The sequence below is a fragment of the Pituophis catenifer genome, unplaced genomic scaffold (genome assembly GCF_029215685.1).
Source record: "Pituophis catenifer annectens isolate HBS135680 unplaced genomic scaffold, rPitCat1.0.hap2 SCAF_14, whole genome shotgun sequence".
Classification (NCBI taxonomy): domain Eukaryota; kingdom Metazoa; phylum Chordata; class Lepidosauria; order Squamata; family Colubridae; genus Pituophis; species Pituophis catenifer.
The window spans coordinates 12,114,284-12,121,726 of record NW_027256894.1 but is presented as its reverse complement, the minus strand read 5'-3'; positions in this window follow the sequence as shown (position 1 = coordinate 12,121,726).

The window sequence follows — 7,443 nt, the reverse complement described above, 5'->3', positions numbered from 1 at the left end:
AAGATGCCAATAAATTAAACATTTCTCTATAGCATTTAGTTAAAATGGGAACATCTGGAGCTGAGAATCAATTACCCAGAACTAGCAGCTTTGTTAATGAATATTAACTTTAAATTGTACTTCTTCCAAAGTGGCCCTCCCTTTCTTAAGACCCTTCTTTGGGGACAGTGGGAAAGAGAGAAAGCTAAATATTTTAAAGTCCCATTAATTTTAATGTGAGTTAATCAAACATATAAATTTCTTTAAGTGGATATCCATGCGACTTACATCTATAAGTTTTTTGCATTTATATTATCGTTTTATATGTTTTATCACACTAAACTCAAGTATGCCAATGACTGGGCAAGCCACAGAGAATGGATGCCAAGTTCCATACATTTGTAAACGGATGTTTACAAAGCAGAAATGTAAGAATCTTGTTTCTTTAAAAAAGAGAATGATGCATAACGTGCTCAAAGTAGGATAATTTAAACCTGGTCATTTGTGCCTTGAGTGAGAATTCTGGGTTGATTTGTTCACTGATCCTTTGTTAATTTTCTTGCCTGTCCATGGTATTTTCAGGAGTCTTTTCCAATCCAGCCACCAGAAGTCAAGATTGCCTTGAAGGCACATGGTCTCCACATGTAGCTAAAACTGCAAAGCAGGGGTGAGTTTCAAAATTTTTTACTACCGGTTCTGTGGGTGTGGCATGACTTGGTGGGCGTGGCTTGGTGGGTGTGGCAGGGGAAGGATACTGCAAAATCCCCATTTCCTCCCAATCAGCTGGGACTTGGGAAGCAGAGAATAGATGGGCGTGGGGCCAGTCAGAATTTTTACTACCGGTTCTCCAAACTACTCAAAATTTCCATTATCGGTTCTCCAGAACTGGTCAGAACCTGCTGAAACCCACCTCTGCTGCAAAGGAACATTTTTCTTCAGCTTCTGATTGAAAGTGGATATGGAAGCACATGGGAGTCAATTAAGTCAGGAAATACAAGTTTTGCTAGTTACCAATGAACAAGCACTGTAATATTACTACATCTGAGTTGGGGTTTTAGACAGTTCTTTGATTTGTCTGTATAGTGCATTCTGGGACAAAAGACTTTTGACATAATGATTTAGGAAAAGCTCTTCAATGTATTTTGAACGTTGAATAAGCTCTCAGAAATATATTTTTTCCCAAGGAAAACAGCATACCACAACTCTGACTCAGCCCTGAAGTGCACAGTCGAAGCCACTATGGCTACATTCAACAATTGAAAGGCCTTAAGAGGTGGATGAACTCAATTAAAGTGGTGATGAGTGCACCATTAGATGACATGAAAGACCAGGTTAAGGATAGATCACCATGGAGAAAATCTGTGTGGTTGCTACGAGCTAAAAATGAATGGATGGCTGTGGTTTTCCCAATTGCAATGTATGGCTATGAAAGTTGGACCATAAGAAAGGCTGAGCGCCAAAGTATTGAGGCCTTTGAACTATGGTGCTGGAGAAGACTCCTGCGAGTCCCTTGGACTGCAAGGCCATCAAACCGGTCAGTCCTAGAGGAGATCAACCCTGACCGCTCTTTAGAAGGCCAGATCCTGAAGAGGAAACTCAAATCCTTTGGCCACCTAATGAGAAGGAAGGACTCCCTGGAGAAGAGCCTAATGCTGGGAATGACTGAGGGCAAAAGAAGAAGGGGACGGCAGAGCTTAAATGGACTCCAGAGGATGATAGAGGCAGGAAGGCCTGGAGGAACGTTGTCCATCAGGTCGCGATGGGTGGACACAACTTTGCAACTAACAACAACAACAATCAATGAATCAATTAGTGCAGATCATGAATATTATGAGACTAACTTTCGGTCTCTTGTGATCATGGTGTGGGGGATAATCTATGGCTCTCTAGATGTAACTGAATGCTAAGATCAGCCCATATGATCACTGGCTTTGGGAATCTTAAGATTTGTAATTCAGAAGCATCTGGAAGGCTACTGGTTTTCCACCTTCTGTCGATAATAAATATGTTTGCTGCTAATCGACTGATTTATATTTATGTGAGTTATTATTTTATTTATTTATTTTTCCTATTAAATTTATTATGGCTGCGGACTCCAATTGACTGGCTGGTGGGTGGTTTGCAATATCCAAATGAACATGTTTAAAACATGAAATCTAAAATAAACCCAGACTAAAATAATAATAACTATAAATACCCAAAGGGCTCCATAAACAAACTAAGCCCAGGCCTGAGAAGAGAGTCAGGTCTTATGCCACAAGAATGGTCACAATTCTTATTTTAGAAGGTGACCAGGCTGAGCTCAAGGGAGGGGTCAAACACATCATCAGTCTCGAGTTCCTTCGCGCCCACAGAAGAATTAAGTCCAGTCCACCTTCAATTCTGTTGACTCTTAAAAGTTAAAGGTTCCCCTTGCACATTTGTGCTATTCATTTCCGACTCTAGGGGGCGGTGCTCATCTCCGTTTCAAAGCTGAAGAGTCAGCGCTCCATGGTCATGTGGCCGGCATGACTCAACGCCAAAGGCGCACGGAACGCTGCTACCTTCCCACCAAAGGTGGTCCCTATTTTTGTACTTGCATTTTTTATATGCTTTCGAACTGCTAGGTTGGCAGAAGCTGGGACAAGTAGCGGGAGCTCACCCCATTACGCAGCACTAGGGATTTGAACCGCTGAACTGCCGACCTTTCTATTGACAAGCTCAGCATCTTAGCCACTGAGCCACCACGTCCCGTTTTGCTTTAAATCATTAAACCAATTTGCTTTAAACCTTCGTAGTTCAGCTTCTTGTAGAGAACACTAGCATGCAATAAACCTACATTCATTTGAACTACTCGGATTCCCGATATCCTGTGCTTGACACATTCAATATTTCTGAGAGGTAGTTGTTCCAGAAAATGGGGGGTAGTGACAGAGAAGGCCTGTTCCCTTAGTCCTACAAGATGACAATGTGTAATTTAGGGGAACTGAAGCACACCCATTCTCCCAAATATATCCGGCAGGTTAATAGAAAAAAACAAAAACAATTGCAGGTATGATTTGTTTGTTTTTCTTTATGTGCCTGCTCTTTATTAAACTTTTCAGGCTGCCTAGTTTTATTGTTAATGACAGGGATGAGAAAAGTCTCTCTCCTCCCCGCCCATTCCACATGATTCATAATTTTATTAAGCCTCTATTAAGTGAGGTGTGAAGGCATGGACTAGCCTTACTAACATATTGTTCATCAAGAAAGCAGTTGCTGATATATCTAGGGTGTCATTTGTAATCATTATAAGTCTTTGAAATGAAAATAGCAAGATGAAGAGAGTCGGGTTATTAACTGCTGAGATTTAATACATTCTAATCTATCCCACCGAGCTAATAGACATTCTATTTGGTACTACTTTCCTTTAATAATCAGAATGGAATTTCATCTGTTTCAGAATTGCAACATTCCGAAACTTTGCTGAAGAGCCAAGATTTGTACAGCGTGTGTATTTAGTTGCTTTTTTGGAAAACTTTTGTTTTCCAGGGAAATTTGCTTTTCCCTCTCATGAAAAATATGGCTTCAGGCATTTACCCTGGATTCTTTCACACAAATTTAAATATTTAAAATATTTATACAATGGCCACCAATGTTAAGCAACTCTGAGTAGTTCACACATTCCGCAAACTTGTCACCTCCTTCCGTTCAACTCCCCATATGTGGTTAACCATTGTTGACCAAACAGTTTTTCAGTTTTATTTCTTATACACATAACATAAAATGTACATTTTCTTATACATAATTAATCGTACCTATACACGTTTTCCTTAAAGAAAGCATTAAAATAAGGCATTTTAATTTACATTCGGAGTTACTCTTCTAGCCTTTCCTCCCTCATTTCGCAACAACCCTTCTTCTTTTTCTCCTCTTTTCTTCCCTCCCTCCCTCCTCTCCTCTTCTACTTTCTCTTCCCTCTTCTCCTACCTCATCCTACTTCCCCTTCCTTTCCCCCACTCCTCTCTTCTTTTCCCCCTTCTCACCTTCTCTCCTACTCCTGTCCCCTACCTTTCCTTCCTCTCCTTTTCCCTTTCTTCCATTCTTCTCCCTCCCTCTCCTCTTCCTACCCTCTCCTCCTCTCTCCTTTCTATCTTCTTTGCTGTGGAATATTCCCCTTGTTTGTTGACCAAGCAGTTTTATGGATGATCCCAGCTGTTTAAATCATGTCCTTTCCTATTTCCAAAGAAATAGGGGGGAAAATGAATAAATAGTGATGGGGAGATATCTTGTGACTATTGTAAGACTATTGAAGTCTGAAGCAAAAATCACACCATCGCTGACATTTTCTCATTCCTGACATTTTCTCATTATTTTGAAGCTGTTCTTAAATTCATGAATTCTGACTGTGATCAGTTATTATGTCTGAATTAGGCCAGAGTAGCGTGGGGAGAGTTGCACCCATGGGAATGGTCAAATAAGAGGCAACTAAACCCACAGCAGGAATGTGGGTGTGTCAAAGTTTAACGCACAAAGTTTATTGCTTAACGCACTGTAAGCTGCCCTGAGTCTCCAGAGAAGGGCAGCATATAAATCAAATTAAAAAAAAAATTAAAAAAAGTTTCAAAGGGGACCCTCCCTAGTTTCTTGGGCTGTGAAAAGCAACGGGGGGGAAGTGTACTTTCAAACTTACATGATTCTATTAATTTAACATTACAATAGAATGAGAATTAGATCATCTGGGTGTGCTCCCTGTCTGGACTACCTCATAAGGCTGAGACTAATATATTAACTGAACAATTTCTGCATGTTTATAGACAAATTAAGTCATCCTTGTCAAGCACAAAATCAGGAGATTCAGACAGGTCAAATAAGTATAAAGATTTATTGCAAACTTAAGCTCTCTACAAAAACCTGAGCTACTAACAGTCCAGGGAAATCATAGGTTCTACTTGCATTTCTGTGTCTCCAGGGAGACAATTTAGAGGTGGGTTTCAGCAGCTTCTGACCAGTTCTGGAGAACCGGTAGCGGAAATTTTGAATAATTCGGAGAATCGGTAAATATCACCTCTGACTGGCCCCCACCCCATCTATTCTCTGCCTCCCGAGTCCCAGCTGATCGGGAGGAAATGGGGATTTTGCAGTAACCTTCCCCTGGAGTGGGGTGGGAATGGAGATTTTACGGTACCCTTCTCCTGCCACGCCCACCAAGCCAAGCCCACCAAGCCATGCCATGCCATGCCATGCCACGCCCACCAAGCCACACCCACAGAACCGGTAGTAAAAAAAAAATTGAATCCCACCACTGAGACAATTGTTCTGAGCATAATGGGAAGACAAGATTTGCTGTTCCCAGAGAGAAGAAAAATAAGCAAAGAGATTGATTCTAACCCTAAGATACAAGTGATGACAGTTATGTCTCCAATCTGCTGTCATCATTGGGTGAAGAATGTTCCGAAAGTAACCTTTCGTGGCAACTTGAAAGAAACACATATTCATCCACCCACTCCTCATAAAAATAAAAAGATAAAAGAAAAGTTCCCAGAATAATGGGAAGATTCTTGGATGGCTGTGGTAATTTATAAAGGTCCATTAAATAACAAATGCTCCTCCACAGTTGCTGAAGAACAGATCCAATATGTTCCAGCCATAGAGAAATGCCCTTTGAGGTCATCTTGACTCTTACATTATAGTACAAAGAAATTGTCTAATTAGAGCACCTTGTGTGAGTTGAATCTCAGCCATTTACACCAGCCGGGCAAAGACGACAAAGGGCAGCAACAGAAGAAGAATGAGAGGGATATGATCCGTGTTGCAAATATCAGATAACATCTAGTAATATTACTTGGCTACTAGTTTTACTAGTGCTTCTGTTGATACTGTTAAAATCAATCAATTCACAGATTACTGGAAAACCATTCAATTCAACGTATCTTTTCTTTTATGTACACCGAGAGCGTATGCACCAAGACAAATTCCTTGTGTGTCCAATTACACTTGGCCAATAAAAAATTCTATTCTATTCTATTCTATTCTATTCTATTCTATTCTATTCTATTCTATTCTATTCTATTCTATTCTATTCTATTCTATTCTAGTCTAGTCTAGTCTAGTCTAGTCTAGTCTAGTCTAGTCTAGTCCAGTCTAGTCTAGTCTAGTCTAGTCTATTCCATTCTATTTGGATCAACTCGTTTTAAGTCCTTTTTGGAGGATTCTGAATAGGTTGAGGGTTGGAGTGCTTAAGTGTAAAAACCAATATGCTCAAGTGGAGACTGTTGGCGATAACAACAGGCTGCGTGAATGTGGGGAAATACAGAGCCCATTCTATCTGTTGGTATGACAACTCTTACCAGAAACTTGTTCCGATAATGACTTATTGTTGGCCAATGACTATAGAAGGCGGCTTCATTCTGGCAGTCTAAATTTTGATCTAGACACGGAAGAAGGAGAAGAATCAATTAGTTGCCATTTCTTATGGAAACAGCTTCTTTGTTCTCCATTAATATTATTTTATATCATATATTTCCTTTCTATGTTGAGCAGTCTGCCCTCTACGTGTCCAAAATGTTAAACATGCGAACGTACAAACATCATCGTTGTCGTCATTATAGTCATATATACATTAACCAATATGCAGTAACATATAAACAAACATGCAATCATATCTATCATATTATAACATATATTGTCTTCCATTATGGTGTCGATTATATAACCATCAAGTAAAAAAAAAATAATTACCCGTCTGTTTTCCTTTCTCATATACACCATATTTCACCCAATTTTACGATAGTCCATCTCTTTTCATCTTTCTTTTCCTTCCCTCCCTCCCCTTCTCCCCTCCACTTCTCTCTCCTTCCCTCTTTCCTTCTCCTCTCCTCCCCTCCCCTCTCCTTCCCTCTCTCTTTCTCTTCTCCCCTCTCTACTTCCCTCTCCTCCCTTTCCCCCTCCTCCTCTCCCTTCTCCTCTCTCTTCTTCTTCTTTGTTCTAATGACCGCCATGCACACCCAGATCCAACCCAGATACTACACAATAGTAATAGCAATAGCAATGGCCCTTAGGCTCATATACCACTTCAGTGCTTTGCAGCCTTCCCTATGCAGTTTACAGAGTCAGCATATTGCCCCCAACAATCTGGGTTCTCATTTTACTCATGGATGGAAGGCTGAGTCTGTCTTGAGCTGGTCAGAATCTAAGGAATTGAACTTTTGGCAGTGAGCAGAGTTAGCCTGCAATACTGCATTCTAACCACTGCGCCATCACAGCTCTTGGTGGTAGTTGTATGAAAGAGGCAAAACACTAATCAAGGTTGCCAAGAGAGCAAAATGAAAAAAGACCAAAAACAGCTGCTGTATGCTACTGCTACGGTCCATGAAAAATTAGGAAAAAGTGTCTCCTGATCATTTTTCATCTTATTCTTGTTCTATGCCCACTCATATCTTTTCCTTGTGTGCTACGTCTTCTAAGCCTAAAAATGGGAGCGGTATTGCCTTTAACATGTTCTGG